The 25,230-nt window shown below is 43.5% G+C and overlaps 1 protein-coding gene across 1 annotated transcript in view; it reads right to left on the bottom strand.

Moving 5' to 3' along the window:
• The window catches only part of FAM107B (family with sequence similarity 107 member B), a 219,831-nt gene that overhangs the window by 155,647 nt on the left and 38,954 nt on the right, over positions 1-25,230 (bottom strand). The gene's annotated exons all lie outside the window — the stretch shown is intronic.

Raw genomic sequence — 25,230 nt, 5'->3', positions numbered from 1 at the left:
GGTCTTCCAGCTAGGGAAGGCCAGCTCTCCCATAGCAGTCAGGTTTACATCCTTCTGAGTTTGAACAAACCACAAAACAAAAATTCGCCTTTTAAAAACGACACTTTGACCCATTTCTAAGTCTTCCTTAAGTTATAATGAAATGTAGTTGCCGACCCTGCTTTAGCAATCAGTAAGGAAATGGTTCCAGTTTTCACACTCTCAGTAGGGCTTGATGTCAAGTTTGGTCTTCAAGTCTGCTTCTTCCAGAAACGCTGCCTCGATTTTTTTTTTTTTTTTAAGGTTGCCATTTATGGTCAGGGGAGCATGGTAGACTACAATTTCTGGTTTGTTTCCAGGGGTAGTAGCAACAGAAATGGTTGAGCAGAGACCCAATCATGATGGTTTTAAAAAAAGTTTTCTAAAGGGGGAGAGGAAAAGAGAGAGGAAATGCTGAAATGCTTGGGCAGAAATCTGGGTTCTTTTTCCAGCTGGTGCTAAGTAAACCCCTGGCATTTTTGTGTAGTTTTGAGAAAAGTAGCAATCATGATTCCCATTTTATAGACAGCAGGAGCCACCTTTCTCTGCTCAGAGAGCACACATCCACGTGGCCTACATGTACATCCTCACAGAATGTTAAATAATTGAATGACATCCACCTCCCTGCATCAAGTAATAGAGATTTTAAGCCTTAGGAGGAGAAATCCAATCACTTTATTTTGTCCTAAATTTCTAACTGTCCTAAGAGGCTAATAGTAAAGTTTTGGGTAAATTGCTATGTAAAATAAATACGGTAAATGAGTCATCCAAACAAAAAGGAACAGGTTGGAACTGAGAGCTAACAAGGTGCTCGAAGTCATAGGAACATCCACTAGCAAATGATTTTCTACTCTTTACTCTAAAAAGGTTGAGAGGTTAGAGCCCAGCCTCAGAAAGGTGGGTCTACCCAGAGACAGGTCCCTGACAAAATCAGGAATAAAATCGACGGGGCACCTGGTCCAGTTGGGTGGTTAAAAATTAAACTGGACACATCTGAGGTGGGATCAAAACAGAGTACAACCCACAGAATGGGAGAAAATATTTACAAATCCTGTATGTCTGAGAGATTAATATCCAGAATATATGAAGAACTCCTGCAACTCAGTGACAACAACAAAAAAACTAACAACCCAATTCAGAAACGGGCAAAGTACTTGAATAGACATTTCTCCAGATAGATATACAGACGGCCAATCAGCACATGAAAAGATGCTCAACATTGTTAATCATTAGGGAAATGCAAATCAAACCAAAATGAGATACCAGTTCATACCGTTGGGGTGGGTATTATCAAAAAGCAAACAGAAAAACAAGTGCTGGCATGGATGTAAAGAATTGGAACCCTTGTGCATTGCTGGTGCTCATGTAAAATGGTGCAGCTGCTGTGGAAAACATGGTGGTTCCTCAAAAAGCTAAGTGTAGAATAACTGTATGACCCAGCAATTCCGCTCCTAGGTACACACCCAGGAGAGCTGAAAGCAGGGACTTGAATAGGTATTTGTATACCCATTTTCATAGCAGCAGCATTCGCAATAGCTAAATGTCCAGTAGCGGATGCATGGATAAACAAACTGTGCTATATCCATACAATGGAATATTTTTCAGCCTTTAAAAGGAACGAAATTCTGATGGATGCTGCAACATGGACGAACCTTGAAAACATGATGCTGAGTGCAGTAAGCCAGACACAAAAGGGCCAACAGTGTATGATTCTATTTATGTGAAGTCCCTAGAGTAGTCAAATTCATAGAGACGAAGTGGAACGGTGGTTTCCAGGGGTTGGGTTTTGGGGGGAAATGGGGAGTTGGTGTTTAATGGGTAGAGAGTTTCAGCGTAGGATGAAGAAGAAGTTCTGGAGATGGATGGCGGTTAAGGGTGCAGAACAACGTGAACGCACTTACTGAACTGTACCCATAAGAGTGGTTTAAATGGTAAATTTTGTGTTAGTTTATTTAAACACACTAAAAGAGAGGAAAGATACGCAACACTGTAAAACAACTACACTTCCATTTAAGAAAAATTTAAAAAGAGAGAGAGTAAAGATGATTTGAAATGGTCTGGGCCTGGCTCTATCACAGCCACCTCTTAAGCGAGTTCATAAGCTCTCACGACCACCTTTCATGTGCCTCCCCCCCGTTTATCCCACAATGAGATTCTCTTCAAGGACACAGAGACAGACGGGTCCTCTGGGCCAGGTGATCATCACACTTGGCAGCTCGGAGAGCTTGTGCTTCCAGGTACCTTCCAGAGATTTCTACTCAGCACCAAGTCACCAGGACCAAAGGAATGACGGTCACCAGCAGGGTGTCGCCACGATGGAAGAGAGGTGAATGCATTCCTGCAGAGGATAAAGCTCTGCTCCCAGGACTGTGCTCTGCATGGGCCACTATTGTAACTCAGGTCACCCTGGCCTCACAAAGACTCCCCTGCCCTCCGTGAGCCGTGGCAGCTGGCATAGATGAGGGACCCGTGTTAGGGCCGTAAGTAGGAGGGCCCAAGTCTTTATTCACCTTTTCTTTTTCATTCTTCATTCTGTTAAAGTCACTTTACTTTTGACATCCATAGACGTGGCTCCCTACCCCCACTCGATCATAATAGTGAAATATTCATACATATTGGAATTTTTTTAAAAAGTAATTTTAAAAGAAGTCCTGGGGACTTCCCTGGCGGTCCAGTGGTTAAGACTCCGCGCTTCCACTGCAGGGGACATGGGTTCAATCCTTGGTCGGGGAACTAAGATCCCGCATGCCACGTGGTGTGGCCAAAAAAAAGAAGTCATGAGTCTCTTGGTGAATCCCAGCTTGTGGAAGAGACAGCAGCTTATGAGAAAAAAAGGATACAAATTCCAACAAGGCTTTGGAGGACACAGCGCACGTTAATGGCTGTACATGGCAGAGCCCCCAGCCCCCAGCATTCCTGACAAACGTTCCAGCCCGGGTGCTCTGTTCACAGTCTCCCTTCCATCTCCCATCTTGCTGTCACTTTGTATGACTGCCCAGTCTCTCCACCTTAGGAGGACTGAGCTCAGACTGGCCATTTCCCTTTCTCATGACTTGGTGTGCGTTTCAGACAGAGATCTGTGGTGCGGATACAATAGGATGTTTTCCACTTATTTCATGATCCATGGAGCCAAATTTCCCAGGGTAACAGCCTTTGAGACCGGTGGTAAAATAAATATGCAGCCAGGCCATATTTACTCTTTTCTTTGGGCACTGGATCACAACCCTGGCAGGATGTCTGAAGGAAAAAATTGGTAAGTTGGACCTTATTGAAATTAAAAATATCTGATCTGCAAAAGACACTGTTAAGAGAATGAAAAGACAAGCAGTAGCCTGGGAGAAAATATTTGCAAAACATGCATCTGATAAAGGGCTAGTATCCAGAACTTCTAAAGCTCAACAGGAGGGAAACAAACAACATAATTTAAAAATGGGCAAAAGATCTGAGAAGAAATCTCACTAAAGAAGATACACAGATGCCAAAATAGCAGATGAAAAGATGCTTAGCACCATGTGTCTTCAGGAAATGCAAATTAAACAACAATGAGATACCACCACACACCCATCAGAATGGCCAAAATCCAAAACACTGACAACACCAAATGCTGACGAGGATGTGGAGCAACAGGAACTCTCATCCATTGTTGGTGGGAATGCAGAATGGCATGAACACTTTGCAAGACAGTTTGGCTGTTTCTTATAAAACTGAACGTACTCTTGCATGCTCTCCAGCAATTGCACCCCTTGACATTTACTCAAAGGAGTTGAAAATTTACATTTACACAGAAAGCTACATGTGAATGTTTATGGTAGCTTTATTCATAATTACTAAAACTTGGAAGCAACCAAGATGTGCTTCAGTAGCCGAATGGAAAATTTGTGGTACATCCATGCACCAAAATATTATTCAAGTACATAAGATGGACTGTTATTCAGGTATGAAAAGAAATGAGCTATGAAGCCATGAAAAGGGATGGAGGAACCTTAAATGCATGTTGCTAAGGGAAAGAAGCCAATGTGAAAAGCTATATACTGGGGCTTCCCTGGTGGCGCAGTGGTTGAGAGTCCGCCTGCCGATGCAGGGGACGCAGGTTCGTGCCCCGGTCCGGGAGGATCCCACATGCCACGAAGCGGCTGGGCCCGTGAGCCATGGCCGCTGAGCCTGCGCGTCCGGAACCTGTGCTCTGCAACGGGAGAGGCCACAGCAGTGAGAGGGCCGCATACCGCAAAAAAAAAAAAGCTACATACTGTATGATTCCAACTATATGACATTCTGGAAAAGGCAAGACTTTGGAGGGGTTCAGGGGGACATGGAGGGAGAGAGAGAGGAAGGGGTGGAGCACAGGGCATTTTTAGGGCAGTGAAACTATTCTGTGTGATGCTGTATTGACAGATACTTGTCATTTTATATTTGTCAAAACACATAGAACGTATACCACAAAGAGTGACCCCTAATGTAAACTATGAACTTTAATTAATGTAATGTATCAGTATTGGCTCATCAGTTGTTACAAATATCCCTCACTAATGCAAGATGTTAATAACAGGAGAAACTGGGGGGAGAAGAAAGGGGGTATATGGGAACTCACTGTACTTCCCATTCAATTTTTCTGTAAACTTACAACTGCTTTAAAAAAAAGTCTATTAAAACAAACAAACAAAATATACACGCGCACACACACACACACACACACACACACACATACACATGGAGCATTTAAAAAATACCGATGCCTAGGCTCCACTCCAGAGATTCCGATTTGATTTGCTTCCAGTGGTGCCTGTAGGTTTCCCCAAAGTAGTCTGAGGCTTAAAGTCACAGTTTCTCGTCAAAGAGCGAAAAATCCCCCAAGTTTACCAAGTCAAGACCCTGGCCCATCAGCATCACTTAAGAAAAGCGCACAAGCAGAAACTAACACACCATTATAAAGCAATTATACTCCAATAAAGATGTTAAAAAAAAAAAAGAAAAGCGCACAGACTCTTCGATACTTGCAGAAGCGGGGGTGACTGGCTGGAAGCCAAGACCACTCTTACGGTGACCCTAAGCCTTAACCATTTCCAAAACCATTGCTGGGAACAAGGGAACAGAATGAGCAGAGCTTCAGACAAGAAGGTTTTGGGTTTTGTTTTGTTTTGTTTTTTTCCCTTAAATTTCTTTTTCTCTGAAGTAACCAAGAAGAGCTTGGTTTCAGGACATGAGTCCAGAATTCGTATTCACTTTGGACTGTAGTGTCTGGCAGTTTCCTTAGTGGCGACTGAGACTAAAAGTGTGCCCACCTTTCACTTTAGGGCTTCCGGTGTCCTCGGACTTTTCTTCCTAAACTCGGGGGTTCCGCTGCAGCCCAGATCTTGGCTGCTGAGTCTTGGGGGGGCTGAGCTCCTCCCCTCTCTCCTCTCCCTTCCCCTGCACGTCCTCCTCTGCAGACAGCTTTAGAGTCTCACTCAAATCCGTGCCCACTTCTGGCTGATCAGATCAAGGTAACCACAGTGTTGTAAGGGAAGATAACGGCTTATAATGTTACTCCCTCTCACCAGTTGACAGTATGACCCAAAGCCTCTGTATCGTTCGCGGCCCTTGGCCCTGCAATTCCATACATGTCAGCACAGCTTTATCTCTAAGGATGTTCACTTCACAGCATGGGCAGTGTTACCCGGAAAACATAAATGTTTGACAGGGGACTGTTGTTTAAAAAAGCTCCCTGTAATCGTTCACCATTTCGGCCCCAAGGAGAGGGGAGAGGGATGCCACCGAGGGCTGGAGGAATCTGGGAGTCAGGGAGAGTCTTTGAGTTGCAAGAAATTAATGCAGATCTCTTGCCATTTCTGGGGGAGAGGGGAAGAGAGTGGGGAGCTGAGATGGGGGACTAGGCAGGGGCTTGTGCCCTGTTTTCGCTACTCTGCGCAGAAATTCTGGAACAGAGCACGTTAAATGGATTGAATGGAAAGAGCAGAACATCAGCGTTCATGGTTGCCCAGCCTGGGAGCTCCTGCAAGCATCGGGGAGAAGGTTCTTATTCAGCTATGCCCCACGTGGAGCTGGAGTGCTGCTAGCTCAGAGCTGGTGGTAGGAGGGGACTGTTGGGTGTCCCCAAGGCCATGTTCCTGGACCCCTGCAGTCTGTTAGCTCCGGGACTCTACAGGTTTCTGTGTACCTCAGAGACTTGGTGGGCTGATGGCCTTGGCTCAGGGCACACTGGTGACAGTGTGCTGGGATCTTAAGGCAAGATGCAGATGGCTGGGCCATGAAACCCAGTAGTTGGAGCCACAGAACGGCTCAGAAGGCTATAAGAGACTGCGGCACCTCAGCAGAGACAGCAGGCCCAGGACAAATCCAGACCTGCCAGGCTTCATTAGAGAACAGGGAGGGCACGGACGGCAGCACGTGGATCCAAAGCCTTTAACCAATGCCCCCTGCCCTCCTCCAAGAAATCCAGACTCAGTCTCAGGAAGGCGCTGGGGGAGGAGGCCTGAAAACTGGAACGTTTATCCAAAGAAACTGACCTGAATGGGACTACTATTCAACCCGAAAAAAAAAAAAACTGAGAATTTTCACTTTCTTCCCACAATAGTGTTGGAGGCCAGAGATGCAGGATTGGATCTGATGGGAAATGAACTATGTTTCTTGGCTCTCTGAGTAGTGCTGGGTTAAATAGTCAAACCACTGCCTTTACCATACAGCCAGGTTACCTTCAAGGCGGGTTGGAGGACCCGTCTTAGACCTAAGCCAGAGGAAGAGCATTAAATATTGATGTCAGGGTGTTAACAATAAAGAGCTGTGGTCCAGCCGTTGTCTTGTAGTGCTGTCACTAATTGGCAAACTCCAGACCTCACAAAGAGATTTCCTAGAGTTTCCAGCACCCTTTCTACTGCTTCTTTCCTGAATACAAACAACAGGCAAGGCTGGGACTTCCCTGGCAGTCCAGTGGTTAAGAATCCACCTTCCAATGCAGGGGATGTGGGTTCGATCTCTGGTCGGGGAGCTAAGATCCCACATGCCATGGGACAACTAAGCCCACGCGCCACAACTGAGACCCAATGCAGCCAAATAAAGAAATATATTAAAAAAAAAAAAAAAAGCAAGGCTCAGCAGACGTTTGAGGACAACTTCCAACACGAGAGAGAAACAGGAGAAAAAAAGGGACTCAGGAGAATCAGAGACAATACAAAGAGTGGGGGAGAATATCAAAAGAGAAGACCCCTTAAAACAGCAACAGATTATGTGCAAAAAAGAAACAATCAGAGCTCAAGAAAGACTTTTAGAAATTACAAATATGACAGCTGAAATTAAAAGAGGCTGGAGATACAATCAAGGAAATCTCTCAGGAAATAAAAAGCCAGGGAAAGTTCAGTAGGATAGAAAAATATGAGAAAATTAGAAGATTGGTTTAGGAGATTGTATTAGTTATCTATCGCTGTGTAACAAATTACCCCCAGAGTTTAGTGCCTTAAAACAACAATAGCATTTTATCATCTCACACAGTGTTTGCAGGTCACCCAGTACTTAGCTGAATGGTTCTGGCGTGGGGTCTGTCCCAGGTTGTGGTCAAGATGTTGGCTGGGACTGTGGTCACCTTGGGCTTGACTGGGCTGCAGAGTCGCTTCCAAGATGGCTCCCTCACGGGGCAGTTCCTTGCTGGCTGTTCCTTGTCATGTGGACTTGCATAGGGCTGCTTGAGTATCCTCATGACATGACAGCCTGCTCCCCCCAGAGCAAGTGATCTGAGAGAGAGCAAGGAGGAAGTTGCAGTGCTTTTCAGAAGTAATATACTGACCCTTCCATCACATTCTATTTGCTAGAAGTGGTCACTAAATCAGGCTCAGGGAGAAGGAGCTAGAAAGGGTTAACAGCAGTGAGATGACTCACAGTGGTGCTGGGCAGTGGTGGGTGGGGTGGAAAGAACACAGATTCTGATGTCAGGGGGTCCTGGGCTTGAATCTTGGCTCCTCCTCAAGCAAATCATATGCCTCTCCTCAGTCTCCTGTCCTGTAAAATGGGTGTGATATTGCCACTATGCAGGGGTTTTTTAAGTTGAGAATAAATTGTTAAAAGTGACTTGTATATGGTAGGTGCCAAATAAATCACAGTTGTTATTATTAGTATTGAAATTTATTGGGTAAAATAGAAAGGATGTGATCTGCAGTGAAATCCTGGCTAAGTCCCAAAGCAGAACTCAGAAAAACAGCAAAGTCCCCCCTGGACACCCTCAGTAATGGACAGCTAAACAATTGGAATGCATTACTCTGTTATTTCTGAATAATCATGGGTATTCTGCTTAAACCCCAGAGACATCTTTTAGCATGTGAGTTTTATGGATTTGGAGGAAACTTTTATGCTACTGAAAGGTCGTTCTTTGGTCTTTAGTTTTGGGGAGGTCTTTGCCCAAATCTAGGAAAAGTATGTTTGACTCTGCAACCTCACAGACTTTGTAACGGCATGATTTAGTGAGTGGCAAGAAGAAAGCCTCAACCATTCTTAAGTCAGAACTCCCCCAATGAGACTAGCTTCTTATTGGGTAAACGCAGACCCGATTGGTTCTCCATCTGCCCCTCAATATACTGGGTTGACCAAAAGGTTCATTCGGTTTTTTCCATACGATGCCTGTAGTAGCACTTAGCTGTCTTTAACTTCATTCGAAACAACTTTGTTAGATTGTATGTGACAGCTGTCATATCAGCGTGTATTTAAAAAAAGACTTATCAAAATTGGTGATTGTGTAGCCATTTTAATATTGAAGGTGGAAGAAAAATAGCAACATTTTCGGCATATTATGCTTTATTATTTCAAGAAGGGTAAAAATGCCACCAAAACGCAAAAAAAAGATGTGTGCAGTGTATGGAGAAGGTGCTGTGACTGACCGAACACATCAAAAATGGTTTCATGCTGGAGATTTCTCGCTGGACATTGCTCCATAGTCAGCTAGACCAGTTGAAGTTGATAGCGATCAAATCGAGACATTAACTGAGAACAATCAAGGTTATACCACGCTGGAGGTCGCCGGCATACTCAACATATCCAAATCAAGCGTGGAAAATCACTTGCACCAGCTGGTTATGTGAATCGCTTTGATGTTTGGGTTCCACATAAGCGAAAAAAACCTTCTTGACCATATTTCCACGTGTGATTCTCTACTTAAACGTAATGCAAACGTTCTGTTTTTAAAACATATTGTGACGGGCGATGAAAAGTGGATACTGTACAATAATGTGGAACGGAAGAGATCATGGGGCAAGCGAAATGAATCACCACCAACCACACCAAAGGCCAGTCTTCATCTAAAGAAGGTGATGTTGTGTATATGGTGGGATTGGAAGGGAATCCTCTATTATGAGTTCCTTCCAGAAAGCGAAACGATTAATTCCAACAAGCACTGCTCCCAGTTAGACCAACTGAAAGCAGCAGTTGACAAAAAGTGTCCAGAATTAGTCAACAGAAAATGCATAATCTTCCATTAGGATAACTCAAGACCGCATGTTTCTTTGATGACCCGGAAAAGCTGTTACAGCTTGGCTGGGAAGTTCTAATTCATCGGCCATATTCACCAGACATTGCAACTTCAGATTTGCATTTATTTAGGTCTTTACAAAATTCTCTTAATGGAAAAAAATTTCAATTCCCTGGAAGACTGTAAAAGGCACCTGGAACAGTTCTTTGCTCAAAAAGATAAAAGGTTTTGGGAAGATGGAATCATGAAGTTGTCTGAAAAATGGCAGAAGGTAGTGGAACAAAAGGGTGAATATGTTGTTCAATAAAGTTCTTGGTGAAAATGAAAGATGTGTCTTTTATTTTTACTTAGAAACCAAATGCACTTTTTGGCCAACCCAATACAAAGTGCATCTCAATTTATAACCTACCTGGCTTTTGTGAAATGCACAAGGGACACAGAAAAGCAGGACAGCTTTTGGTGGCGATGTTGGTTCCTATTATCACGATAGATAAAGCACGGTATTGGTAATGCTGACTTAGGTTTGTGGATGCCTCCCCTCTTTCCACAGCCAGTATGGTTTTGATCCTCAACCACCTTCAGAGGTGGGAAGAGCCAAAACGTTGGTTCCCAGTTCTACAGATAAGGAAACAGAGACTGAAAAAGATGAAGCAGCTTCCAGACATAGTACTTGTCTGTGCAGAACTAAGATCAGAGTTCAGATCTTCTCGGGGTCCAGGGCTGTTCCCATCACCTTACCGGCCGGTGGTAGGAGGGGATGAGGCTTCGCAGTCAGATGATGGTGTCAGGGCAGGCTCCGTGGCCCTCTGATTTGGGGCTCACTGGACAAAGCCTGCTCCAGTGACACACTCAGGCCTGGGCCTTGGGCCTCAGAGTTCAGCCAGGGACACCTTCTCCCTTGGCCCTATTTTTCTTGCCTCTAAAATTAGAATCCTGACCTACTTCATTAGCCTGTCCTCAGGGAAGAGATCAAGATTTTTAAACTAAATTAAAATGTGTTTGTAAATGTCCTAATACAGCATAAAAATACTTTGCCTTCAGTGATGCTTTTCCCCCCGCTCTTGGGAGTCACCAGAGGAGGTGAGAGGTGGGGAGGTAGGGAGAAGCCAGAGGACCTATTCCCCCTTCCTCTCTGCTTCTGGCAGCATTCCCAACAGTGGCCGCATCTCCCCTGTGGTTCCAGTTCCCCACGAGCAAGCGCCTCCCCCTCCCTGGGCTCACTTCCTGCTGGTGGCCCTGGCTCCCACCTCTGTCCTCTGTCTGTGTGGCCCCAAGGGTAGTAGCTGCTTCCAGCCATTGCTAATCTCTGGGTCGCCTTGCCCTGCCCTGTGGGCTTTCCTTTGTCACCAGTCCTCTGTGTTAGATTCTATCTGCTGAAATCATGGTGTGGGCTGTTTTCCTCACTGGGTCCCCAGTGTTTGGTCCCTCTCTACAGAGAGAGTGGGGTACGGGGAATGCCTTCACCTGGGAGAAGGAGATCTGGGCCCGGGTGGGGCACTTCCTCCAGCCAGCCAGGTGATCGTGGGCAAGTCACAGCCTCTTTGGACTTTGGTTTCCTTTTCTGCAAAATGAAATAACTAGTCTAGGTGATTCGATTGCTGTCAGTTTCGGAGCTATGATTTATCTAGTAGGTGGGTGATCCCCTGTCTGTGCCAGAACACCGTCCAACTGGGACTCCTGTTCCCAGTAAAAAGATGGGGGTTTTTTTCAAGTAAACTTTAAAAGCTTTGGGGCCCCATCAGGTCCAATTCATCAGTCAGCTGAAGGGCCACTTGGGAAGTAGGGGAAAATAATAGCCAATGAAATGATTCCCTAAGAATGCTACCAGACACCGTTGTCTTGTCTTAAAACAATCTGAGAAGTCCTCGGGCAAGTATTTTAAGGAACAGAATAATGCAAAGGACGTAGAATTCATTAGCAAATGCTGTTTGCACCCCCTCTTTTCCTCCCCTGTGGAATATCTAATAGTTTCAAAGGAAATACTTTTTTAATTTTATTTTTTAAGTGTACAATCAGTGGTCTTCCGTGTAATCACAAAGTTGAGCAAACATCACTGCTAATTCCAGAACATTTTCATCACCCCAAAAAGAAGCCCCATGCCCATTAGCAGTCACTCCCCATTCCTCCCTCCCTCCAACTCCCAGCAAACACTAATCTACTTTCTGTCTTTGTTGATTTGCCTCTCTTACACATTTCTTTGTGACCAGCTTCTTTTACCTGGCGTAAGGTTTTCAAAGCCTATCCATGTTGTAGCATGTATCAGTACTTCATTCCTATTTATTGCCAAATAATATACCATCATATGGACATACCACATATTGTTTATCTACTCATCAGGTGGACATATGGGTTGTTTCCACTCTCAGGCTGTTATGAATAACGCTGCTACAAACATTCATGTACAGCTTTTGTAGGAGCAGAATTGCCAAGTCATATGGTAAATCTATATTTAACATTTTGAGGAACTACCAGCCTGTTTCCAAAGGAGCCGCAACGGTTTAACATTCTCACCAGCAACCATGGGGGTCCCAGTTTCTCCACATCTGCACTAATATTTGTTATGGTCTGTCTCTTTAATTACAGCCATTCTAATGGTTTGAAGTGATATTGTGGTTTTGATTTGCACTTCCTACTGACTAATATATTAAGCATCTTTCATTTGCTTCTTGGACATTCATACGTCTTCTTTGGAGAAATATTCAGTCCAATCCTTGGCCCGTTTTAAAATTGGTTTATTTGTCTTTGTATTGTTAAGTTGCAAGCGTTCTTTTTTTTATTATTTTTTAATTGAAGTATAGCTGCTCTACAATGTCGTGTTAGTTTCTGCTGCACAGCAAAATGAATCAGCTGTATGTATACATATATCCCCTCCTTTTTGGATTTCCTCCCCATTGAGGTCACCACAGAGCATTGAGTAGGGTTCCCTGTGCTATACAGTAGGTCCTCATTAGTTATCTATTTTATACATAGTAGTGTATATATGTCGATCCCAGTCTGCCAATTCATCCCACCTCCCTTTTCCCCCCTTGGTGTCCATACTTCTGTTCTCTACGTCTGTCTCTATTTCTGCTTTGCAAATAGGTCCATCTGTACCATTTTTCTAGGTTCCACATATATGCATTAATATATGATATTTGTTTTTCTCTTTCTGACTTACTTCACTCTGTATAACAGTCTCTAGGTCCATCCATGTCTCTGCATATGGCAAAATTTCATTCCTTCTTATGGCTGAGTAATATTCCATTGTATGTATGTACCACATCTTCTTTATCCATTCCTCTGTTGATGGGCATTTAGGTTGCTTCCATGTCCTGACTATTGTAAATAGTGCTTCAGTGAACACTGGGGTGCATGTGTCTTTTGGAATTATGGTTTTCTCTGGGTATAAGCTGCAAGAGTTCTTTATATCTTCTGGATGCAAGTTCCTTATCAGATATATAGTTGGCAAATATTATATTTTCTTCCATTCTCTGGGTTGTTTTTTCAATCTCTCATGGAGGCTTTTGAACCATAAAAGGTTTTAATTTGGATAATGTCCAATTTATTTTTTTATTGCTTGTATTTTTGGTGTTCTATCTAAGAAGTCATTGCTTTATTCAAGGCCATGAAGATTTATTCTTTTGCTTTCTTCTAAGAGTTTTATAATCTTAGCTCTTACATTTAGGTTGTTGATCCATTTTGGATTAGTTTTTGTATATGGTGTGAGGTAGGGGTCCAACTTCATCCTTTTGCATGTGACTGTCTAGTTGTCCCAGTACCATTTGTTGAAACAACTATTCTTCTCCATTGAATTTTTGTGGAATCTTTGTCAAAAATCAATTGGCTACAGGACATGGAAGCAACCTAAGTGTCCATCGACAGATGAATGGATAAAGAAGATGTGGCACGTATATACAATGGAATATTACTCAGCCATAAAAAGAAGTGAAATTGAGTTATTTGTAGTGAGGTGGATGGACCTAGAGTCTGTCATACAGAGTGAAGTAAGTCAGAAAGAGAAAAACAAATACCATATGCTAACACATATGTATGGAATCTTAAAAAAAAATGGTTATGAAGAACCTAGGGGCAGGACAGGAATAATGGCGCAGATGTAGAGAATGGACTTGAGGACATGGGGAGGGGGAAGGGTAAGCTGGGACGGAGTGAGAGAGTGGCATGGACTAATATATACTACCAAATGTAAGATAGATAGCTAGTGGGAAGCAGCTGCATAGCACAGGGAGATCAGCTCAGTGCTTTTGACCACCTAGAGGGGTGGGATAGGGAGGGTGGGAGGGAGACACAAAAGGGAGGAGATATGGGGATATATGTATATGTATAACTGATTCACTTTGTTATAAAGCAGAAACTAACGCACAATTGTAGAGCAATTACACTCCAATAAAGATGTTAAAAAAATCAATTGGCGATAAATGTAAGGATTTGTCTCTAAACTCTCACTTCAACTTTGTAGATGTATATATCTATCTTATGCCAGTATTGCCCTGTCTTGATTACTGTAGACTTATGGTAATTTTTGAAATCAGGAAGTGTGAGTCATTCAACCGTTGTTGGTTTTTTTTAAGATTGTTTTGGTTGTTCTGGGTCCCTTTCATTTCCACGTAAATTATAAGATCAGTTTGTCTTAAACTGCAAAAAAGGTGGCTGGGATTTTGATAAACATTGAATTGAATCCGTAGACCAGTGTGGGAAGTATTGCCATCTTAACAATGTTAAATCTTCCAATCCATGAACCTGGGATGTGTTTCCATTTATTTAGGTCTTTTAAAATTTCTTTCAATGATATGTTATAATTTTCAGTGTACAAGTTTGCACCTCTTTTGTTAAATTTATTCCCAAGTATTTTATTCTTTTTGATGCTATTGTAAATGGGATTGTTTTCTTACTTTCATTTTTGAGTGTTGATTGCTAGTTTATACAAGTACAATTATTTTTACATATTTGTCTTGTATCCTGAAACCTTGCTGAACTTGTTCATTAGTTGCAACAGTTTTTCCATGGATTCCTTAGGTTTTTCTATATACAATATCATGTCATCTGCAAATAGAGATAGTTTTACTTTTCTTTGCAATCTAGGTGCCTTTTATTTCTTTTTCTGGCCTAGTTGTCTTGACTAAACCACTAGTACAGTGTTTAATAGAAGTGGCAAGAGCAGACATCCTTGTCTTATTCCTGATCTTAGGGCAAAAGCTCTCAGTCACTCACCATTAAGTATGATGTTAGCTGTGAGTTTTTCTTACTGCTCTTTATTGGTTTGATAAAGTTGCCTTCTATTCCTAATTCGTTGAGTGTTTTTAATCATTAAAGGAATATACTCTTGTGCCCCGCCCTTACCTTTTAGTTCCTATTGCTCTAAATGAATTTCTTCTTTTATTTCCATGAAAATGACAGCAAACAGCTACCACTTGATCTATTCCCACTATCTCATTCCCTCAAATTGATTTTAAAAAAAAGAAAAACACACACAAAAAAACAAAGAAAAAGCAGTTAAGTTGCTTCTAAAGGCATTTAGGATGTTCTATAATATATAAAGCATACATGGTAGTGAAATTTTAAAAGCAAGCAGAGAAAAATGTAATGTGGTGAAACAAAATCTATATCTTGTTACTGCCAGATGTCTGTTATTGCTTGAGCCTTTTCTTCCTGTTATCCCACAGCAATGGGCATTAGTGTGCCTTTCTCAATCATTTGTGGGAAGTGGATGAGGAAGAGGGTCATGCTGTCCTAGCTGTGTAACCTGGAGCAAATCACTTAATCTCTCTGTACCTTAATTTCCCCTTCTGTAAAATGATCTTGAGTACTTAGCTTAGGAAGATACAAACAGCCCTTCTCTGTAAAGTACTTAAGTTAGTGCCTGACGCTTGGCAAATGCACGGTAAAAGTCAGCTCCTGTCACTATTTGAATCATCATCATTATTATTAACAGACTGAGCCGCCTATGAGCTCTGTGTCTCTACTGCATCTTCCACAGGTTATTTGACATTTGGGTATGAAGAAGAATAACCCACTTAGGGAGCAGAATAACACACTTAGGGAGTTTGTTGTAGTCGAATACCCCCCAGGGCAGCCACCACCACTGGTTTCTACTTTCTATCAAATAATCAACCAGATCTGAGTCTGTGGGTTTAAAGATGAATTTAGATACAGGGAGAATCATTGAAAGTCATTTTGAAAATTCAGGCCTATAGCAGTTTTACTTTATCCTCTGCATTTTCACTAGCTTCAAAACAAAACAAACATTTCCTAGAAATAAAAGAAAAAGAAATTCCCTGTGGACAGTGCTTCTCAATGTTATTAAATGGAAACATTTAATGGAAGAGACACTTCCTATCCCAGAGGGAACAGTTTCTCCCCCACATGTACACCCCCCTCCCCCAAAGATGGATTCCTGTGCTCCCTGTTGCTTCACAGTGTTTGTGAGGCTGGGGTTCCTGAGGGGAGGGAGGTCTGTCTCTGGCGACAATCCATTCCCAAGCCCTTGTATCTCATGAGTTCGTAACACTGGATGTACGGACCTGCCTCGCCATCCCTTTGGGGAGTTTGGGCTGAACCCTTCTTGGCTTTTGTGTCAGAGAGAGAGAGTTGTCCCCCCAGATTCGCACTCCCTTTCCCTAAGTGGAGCTGTCACTGGCAAGTGACTACTTGGCCAGGGACGATACTTTTGTATCTGGATGCCACCATGTGACCGAGCTCACGACTGGAGCCTCCACGAAAATGATGCCACTTCCTGGGCTGCTCAGAAAACTTTGTGGGGCTCCTCCATGCTCTTGTTTCCTTCTCGGCTGGAATATAGGTAACCCCCAGGGAGTCAAAGATGGCAAAACCTCCATCACCTGGGTTCCTGAACAGTAGTTGTAGGCAGGAAGCTACCCGGCTGACCTCTTCGCCTGCCTGTACTGTTATGTGAGTGAGAAACAAAATGCAACTGTGTTAAACTTCTGAAAGTTTCCTGTTTGTTTCCGGGATAGCGTCACTCTAACTAGTTCAGCTCTTCTCACTTTGACAAGCCCTGCATACTTAGATAATTAAGGTTGTTTTTATGCTAAGCATTTTGCTCAGTCTGTTTGGGCTGCTGTAACAAAATACAGCAGATTGGGCGGCTTATAAACAACAGAAATTTATTTCTCACAGTCTGGAGGCTTGAAGTCTGAGATCAGCGTGCCAGCACGGTCAGGGTCAGGGGAGGGCCATCTTCCGGTCGCAGATTTCATGTTGTGTTCTCACGTGGAGGAAGGGGCAAGCTAATTCTCTGGCGTCTCTTTTATAAGGGCACTAATCCATTCATGGGGGCTCCACTCCCACGAGGTAATCACCCCCAAAGTCCCCCCCTCCTAATAGCATCACCTTGGGGGTTAGGTTTTCAACATATGAATCTGGGGGGAACACAAACATTCAGACCATAGCTGCATTACAGGGGGAGAAAGTCCTTTTATTTTCCTAAATAGTGAAAAAAAAAAAATCCACCTTGATTCATTTTAGAACGTGGACTTATCAGGCCATGTTAATTTGAGAGATTAACATGTATAAACACATGACTATGTATTTATAGTCATATATGTCTGTATGGATCTCTCTTAACTACTGAGTAGTCGTCTGCTTATTCTTTAAACATCAAGTGCCGTAATATGCCAGGCACTGTCTGGACCTAGTAGACATAAAGGTGAATAAGATCTGGTCCCTGGCCTCGTGGGCTCTTAGAGAGGTGCTGGCCTAGCTTTGCAATATCCCATGTATTCAGATAGTTTATCTACTAGCGTGACCTGGAACACCAGCTCCACTCTGAATTGTTTGGATCAGCTCTAGAAAGTGCCTGGAGTATGTGTTCACATTTCATTTTCAGGAGGAGAGCGAAGTTTAGACCAGGACCTTCCCAGAAGGAAAAATCAGCCCTCCCACAGTCTTCATACAAATTCTCAGGAGCCCAGTCACAGTGAGGAGGAAGAAGATTACAAGGAGGAGACAAGACAAGAAGGTTATAAGGAGGAGACAAGACAACGGAAGCTCATCCCCCTCTGAAGGGCAGAGGAGTCCCGGGCCTTAAACACACACAGATCCCCGCCTCTTCCGCCCCAGGGTCATGGCTGTGAGAAAATGAAGCATGTTTGAGAATGAAAGCACACAAATAAACATTTGTGGGAGAAATCCTTCAGGCTCTCATAGCTTCAAATGGTTGCAGGGAGACAGCATTGCTAATGAATTTGGTGTCAGTGAAACGGAAACGTATGATTTAGATCTCTGTGAAAATAAACCCAGCCCTACAGGGGGAAGAGAGACGGCACCTGAGGGCCATGTGCCTTTGGGTGGGCCTTTGTGTGTGTAAACCCACAAGCCTTGCAGGAGAATTGCGGCTCTCAGACCCTCAGCAGCATCCTAGCTCCCTGCGGAGAGCTAGGAACCAGCTGACTGGGCTGGGTGATGAAGCTTGTCTGGGTTTTCTAGAGGCCAGAACCTACTTGAAATTAGAGGTGCTTAGGGGTCTCTCAAAGAAAAGGAAGAGAGAGAGAGGAAGAAGGAGAAAACAATGAGACTTACTCCTCAAAAGGCCAGACTTATGAACCACAGATCATCTTTGACTCTGGATTTACTTCACACATGTACGTCTTGATCTTGGCTGGAAAGTCCAAGATCAAGGTGCCCACAGATCCAGTGTCTGGAGGACCTGCTTCCTGGTTTGCAGACGGCCATTTCTCCACATATCCCATGTGGCACAGAGAGAAGCAAGGTGTGGGGGGGGTGGCGGATGAGGGTGGGCAGGGGGAGAGGAAGAGCGAGCTCTCCCCTCACGTCTCTTCTCGTAAGGGCACTAATCCCATCATGAGGACTCCACTCTTATGACCTAAGTACCTTCCAAAGGCCCCATCTCCTAATACCATCATTGGAAGTTAAGATTTCAACACATGAAATTTCAAGGGACACAAAACATTCACTCCCTAACAGCTCTCCGTCAAATCTGGGGAGAAGTGAACACAGGAGAATGTTTAGTGGGAGGCATCTCCCATTACAAACCAGGTAGAGTGGTTTGGTTTGTGTACCTTCCTCGGAGCTGATCAGAAAGATACAGCAGGATTGGACATCCGCACCAGGCTTGAAGGAAGAAAGGACCGAAGCCATAGCACAGAACAACATGGAACCCACCTGGGAAGACAGTCAGCCGTGTGTTTGGACCTCTGGGGTCAATTTTTTGGTAATGCTCCACAATTAAGGACAATAGAGTCATGCTTCCCCTAGAAACCAGGTCTACCCACATGGCAGCTAGAAGTCTCTATAGCCAACCTTCTGCAAATGGCTTGACCCTACATAGGAGGTACTACCCAAAAGGACCAGGGCAGATTGAATGATCCTTCCCTGCTTCCCAAATTATCAGCTCCTCTCTTGTGCCTTCCCCCATAGAGGGGTCCTTTAAACTCTGACCATTCTCTGATTATCAAAAACAGGTCTATACTGTTCTAGAAGTAGCACCGTCATGCTTTGGACTTTGGTCATAATGCCCAAGCCCTATCTCTCAGATCTTAACTGTGACAGTGTGTTCCAGCCTGGACTTCCAGCTCTCAGTGGCTGCATCTCTGTGCCATAGGGCTTCTTCCGGAGCTAAGGAAGACTGTAGCCTGGGACTCAGCAAGCCCAAAGTACCAGGCAATTAACACCTGCCAGTAGCAGCACTCAACTGACAACTCTTGGGAATTGGTGTACAAATACCCCAGCTCCCTCATCCCTCAGTGTGAGGGATCACTTCCCAGAGTTTCCCCATAGTATTAAACTCTGGTTGTCCACTGTGGTGGCCAACTTAATAGCAGACTTCCTTTCCTTGAATCACTTCCCCCCTCTCTTCCTGGGGCTTCTGGGGAAACTAACGTGCTTAGCTAAATCTCTACGCTTTAGCAGCCCATCTCATTTGATAATTTTGAGTAAGAAGCTTAGAAAGTAATTTCAGGATGTTTAAGGTAAATATAAAAGCTCTAATCGGATGTAAGAAGATGAAGTACCCTCTAGCAAACTTTTAAATTCCAAACCAAGGAAAGAGGACTGGGCTAAGCATGCCGGTCTCAGGCAACCTCTATCCTTTCTCTCTCATTCTCTCATTCACTGTCACACCCACCCTCATATAGTTATGGAGTAAAGAAGTCCATTGAATGACCCCAAAAGTAACAGGGACTGTCCAGCCAACACTACATTTGTGAGTTAGTGGGTGGTCTGAGATCTGGGCTTAAAGCCATGGCTTGGGTCATCATTTGAATCTTTAAGATCAGTTGCATTTACACTGCTTTCCATTGATCAAATCTTAGTTCAGTCCAACAACTTCCTTGAAGAACAGTCAACAATCATCTTTCTTTTTGGTTATTGATTTCATTCGTGGTATGATTTTTAGGGTTTGCCTGTATGTGTGTGTTTTCTGTTCATTCGCCAGTGGCAGAAGTCAAACTTGAAATTAAAACCCGTGAGAAATACAAAGGCAGACACACTAAATAGAAATGAAGGGGAAAGCAGAGGAGAACCAACCCCGGGGTGTTGATGCCAAGTGGTGCAGAAGCCCAGCTGGGTCGGCAGTGAGCTATTCATCACTGAGGGCCTCAAGAGATACATTCCTTTGTCTCTTTGTCAACAGCTTCCCTGCCCCAATATATAGAATATTGGGTTGGAAGGTCATGTTTCCCTCCCACTGCATTCTGGTTTATTTACAAAACTCTGAATCACCGACAGACTTGCAAAGCAATCAGCTAAGGAGGACGCGACGCTTCTTCTTTCTTACCTTTACTTTTCTTTTTTTTTTGGCCATGCCGCGTAGCATGTGGGATCTTAGTCCCCCAACCAGGGATCGAACCTGTGCCCCCTGCATTGAAAGTGGAGTCTTAACCACTGGACTGCCAGGGAGTTCCCAGGAGGACATGATGCTTCTTAAGTGTCCGGTTATCATATAACACTGCTACTTATATTTACCTCCTGCTTTGTTCTGAACATGCTCACTTTCAGGTACCCAAGAGAAAATCCAAGTATCAGTCAATTCGTTGATTAATTTATTGAGCACCTACTAGGTTCTGGGCACTGAAAAAATAAGACAGAGGATGCCTGCCCTTATGGAGCTCTCGGTCCAGTGGGAGAGAGGAACTAAATCAATAATTTTACCCCCCAGAAAATTTATTTCTCAGCACACACTCCTCTGTTTCCACCATATTGCTCCCCTGTAATACTGTTATACCTAAAGTGACCAAATATCTGCTGTCCCAATGTCGTTAGTAATAAGGGCACCTTCCACTCTCAGAAGTGCCCCAGTTTCTACGGTAAACTGTGTGACGACCTGACTGCACCTACCCTCTACGCCACCGCAGTTACCTACTGATTTTCTGTGTTCATTTTCTTACAACCGCTGGCTCTTGCACAGCCATCACTGTTCAGCAGATGTTGACTACATTCTGAATACTCCACAAGCAAGAGCAAGGAAACGAGGCAAATCTATTCCCCACTCTCTAAACCAGTCAGGGAGGCAGTGCTGGGTCGTGGGAGAATATCGACTGGACCAGGAGTCCGAAGAACTGTTTTTTATGAGGGCTTTGCCATTTGCTAGACGTCCTGTCACCTGCTGGAGCCCTAATAAGTGGCCTTACTCTTCAAAATGGGGATGGTAATACCTGCCTGGACTATTTTAGAGGGCTGTTTGGAAAGCGCCGAATCCTAGCCACTAGACCACCAGGGAGTCACCAGAAGGTTGTTTTGAGAAGCAAATGTAGGTGAAAGTATTTCTAAACTGTAAAGGGCTATGTAAATATAAGGTATTCTAAATACGAAAGTAGAATGTACTTGATATTTTAATTCACGTAGTTATTCCAAATTATGCTTCTTGCTGACAGAAACATCTAATGTCTGTGTATAAAGTACAAGTATTTTGAAGACTTGTATAATAATATTATTTTACTATTAAAAATATTATTTGATAATATTAAATAGTATATATATATTAAAATATATATACTATTTAATATACTTTATACAATATATATAATAAAGTGTTAGATATTCAGAAACAGAGTAAATTATTCAAGTCACATACAGCATTTTAACTGTTCACAGAAACCATACCAAATCTGTCACAGAAAGAATATGAGCTATAGTACCTGCAGACAACCTCACCCAGCTTTCCACAGTCAATCCCAGAGTCGCTCTAATGTATCTGATGTATCTAATGTATCGCTCTAATGTATCCATTTTGTCAACGGACATAATATTTTCCTTGAACTTTGTCAGCCCCATGCAGAGATCCCTAGGGTTTTTTGTTTAAAAAAATGCCATGGAGTTGCACACAAACCTGACTACAGTTACATGTTAAGCAAAAATGATAGCCACCAAAATGGTATTGTTTTACTTATGATGACAAAGCAGTTCCTAGACGCAGGGTATACTGACAGCATGTGTGCCTGTCACCACCAGGAGATTACACTGGTGACAGGTAGCTCATGGGGCTCTCGAAGTATTGCAGTGGATGCACTCAGCAGTGGAGGGAGGTTGTCCATGATAGTGATAAAGTAAACTGGGGTTAGTTCAGCTCCGATAATCTAACATGTATCTCACAGCCCTGAGAGGCGGATTTTATAATCCCCATTGGATAATTAGAAAACCGTGGCTCAGAGAGGCTATGCAACTTGCCCAAGATCAAACAGCTAGATTCAACTTCAAGTCCGTCTGACTCCAGAGTTTTGTGTTCTTTCCAGAAAACCACATTTTCTTCTCCAATAGACTTCTAATTTGGTACAGTAACTGCACAAACTCTTTGGAATTAATTTCAGTGAGTGTCCGCACATTAGTCAGGGTTCTCCAGAGAAACAGAATCAATAGGATATAAAAGGAGACTTATTATGAAGGGTTGGTTCACACAGTTACGGAGGCCGAGTCCCACAGTCTGCTGTCTGCAAGCTGGAGACACAGGAAAGCCAGTGGTGTAATTCGGTCTGAGTCCAAAGGCCTGAGAACCAAGGGAGGTGATGATTTAAATCCCAGTCTGAGGGCAGAGAAGATGAGATGAGATATCCCAGCTCAAGCCATGAGGCAGAAAAGAGGGGCACAGTCCTCCTTCCTCTGCCTTTTTGTTCTAGTCAAACCCTGAACAGATTAGATGATGCCCACCCACCCTGGGGAGGGCGATCTACTTAGGAAGTCTATGACTCCAATGCTAATCTCATCCAGAAACACCCTCATAGACATATTCAGAGATAATGTTTAACCAGATATCTGGGCATCCTCTGAGCCAGGCAAGTGGACACATAAAATTAACTATCACAGTCCCTGAAAAGAGGTTCTGGTCACCTGGTATATAGAGAGGATTTTGGCAAGGACAACTGGTGTCAACCCAACGTTGCCATCACTTGAGCCATTGAATCACATAAATGGACTGACAGCCACACCCACATAAATTGGGGACTAGATTTCTTCATGCACACACACTTAAACTTACTTAGTGGAATCTTCTTCACTGAAAAGAACACTAATCAATTTATAATAAGATTAAAAAGTTAAGATAACGAGAATAAATGTCCTGCCACATATCATTGATTAGTAAGCCATGGGGGGAGAGTGAATAGTAATGAATGGAGCTCGCAGACACCAACGTTGTCAGACACAAGGTAGAGCCCAATCATACTTTTCTTACATTGGCCTGTCCGGATGGATAGGGGATTAGAAGCATCTTGTAAATGATTGTAAAAGCGATCATCAGGAATTAATAGCATCTGTACCCCGAAGGTCAGGACACACCTTCATTGCTCAAATGCAGTGACAACTTGGGTATCCAGATTTAGCACTGGTCTTGGCATTTCCCTACAGCTCTGTGCTCTTAAATAGCTCATCTGTCTGGTACTTTGGTAGTGAAATGCAGCGGGTACAGTTTTACAAATCCCTCAAAGAAAACAAATTAATAGACGTCATCCTCCCCACCTCCCCCGTGGCACATGGAAGCCCATCTGTCCCAGCCCTCACCTGCCAAGTCAGCTCAGCCCTGAGCCAGCCAGTGTTGGCTGCAGACCGGCGTCCTGCAAGATGTCACCCACCTGCTGTCTTGAGGCTTGTACTGCAAAGTTGGGTTGTATTTCAGGGTTCAGTCATTCTGTAGTCCTGCGCGTGCCACTGGGAAAAATAAGTGGAATTTATCCACCCCCCCCAATCCGATGGCCTTTTGTGATGGGAAAGATACACATCTATTGGAGCTATTTAAGGGTGGCCTTGATGAAAAGCAGGGTGACAGCTGGTTAGATGACACCTCAGTAAAGGAAAAAGAGCTTGAATTCCAGATCCATTTGGAGGAAATGTATCATTAAAGGATGAGCAGGAAAACTGGGGGCAAAAGACAGCCTGCTTCAGCATGATTCTAGGAAGAATTCCCCAACTGCCAGGGGATCAGACATTGGTGTGCCTTCTTCAGGGAGACCAGGAAGACTCCTTTCCAAAGCGTTTAAAGCAGATGGGTAGCTGATACACTGCCAGGCTTCTCTGAACCAGGGCATGGACTGGAATGCCGTTCACAGTCAACTTCTAGGGGTCTATAATTGTCTAGCTGTACTACAGTTCTAGAGTCCCTTCCTTCCTGGGAAATGTAGTCATGTTAACATTTAATATTTGTATATTACTCTATCATTTTCCAAAGTGCTATTATATATATTATTATATTTCATTGTTACAGGAAACCTATGAGGAAGGTAGGGTGTGATTATAGGTTAAATGCAATAAAATGCTACGATGGGTTTTAGTTGTGGGGCCCAGAGGGTGAGCCATGGGTAGAGGGAACAGAGAGCAAAGATGGAGAGTCTCAAAAAAAAAAAATTGCTCTCTCTGGCAAAGCATTAGTGCATGCCTCTAGAATATACTCAGATAGCCAGCCTCAAAATGGACACGCTGAAGGGACCTCAGGGATCAAGTGTATTCTCTAGTTTTCCAATGAAGAAATGGGCCCATAGAAAGGAAGTGATCAGGAGAGAGACAGAACTGAACAGAAACACAGGTCTCTTAACACCCAACCCTGTGCTGTTTACATTTGTCCCTGGTGTCTCCCTTACCGCTCTCACGCCTTTCAGTTTCGCACCGCATCCTTACCGGAAACCTGGGTTGACAACTGATTGTAAGCGATCAAGAAATAATTTTAACTTACTGCCTACACGAAAAGCACAGTAAACAGCATTTTAACTTTTAAGTACTAGTTTGAAAGAACAAATAAGTAGAAAAAATGGCAACCAACTGTAAGACTGACTGATAGTAACATTTTTAAAAAGCCAAGGAGCTTCTCAAGTTAGAGGGCAAATCACACACCTACATTCGCTATTTTTATTCCTTGATTAATTTTTTCAGCTAGTCAGTAAATAGCCCTGAGCTCAAAGCATTTGCCAACAACTGTGTTAGACGTGAGGGATCGGACAAGATGGCGATGAACAAGACAGGTCCCACCAGAGGGAAGTATATGTGCAAAACTGCAGAAATATAAAAGAGCAAAACACTCTTGAGTGTGGTTTAGTGTTACTGTTGTCTAGAATGTTTACGTAAGGGTAGCAAGAGATGGGGCTGCAGATGTAAGTGGGACCAGATAGTGGAAAACCCTCTAGGGCCACACGAAGAGATCTGATGTTGAATTTTAAAGAGGGACTGAAATGGTCAGATTTATATTTCACGAGGAATAACATGGCAGCGTGGGCAGGATGCGCCGAAGGACAGACCTCCTGGAGGGCTAAGGGAATTGTCCTCCTGTTACTTTGGCCGTTCGTCTCCAGCGACTTCTGCCAGCTCCTCCTCCG

This window comes from Globicephala melas, chromosome 2, assembly GCF_963455315.2.
Source record: "Globicephala melas chromosome 2, mGloMel1.2, whole genome shotgun sequence".
NCBI lineage: Eukaryota > Metazoa > Chordata > Mammalia > Artiodactyla > Delphinidae > Globicephala > Globicephala melas.
This window is presented reverse-complemented; position numbering and strand designations above follow the sequence as displayed.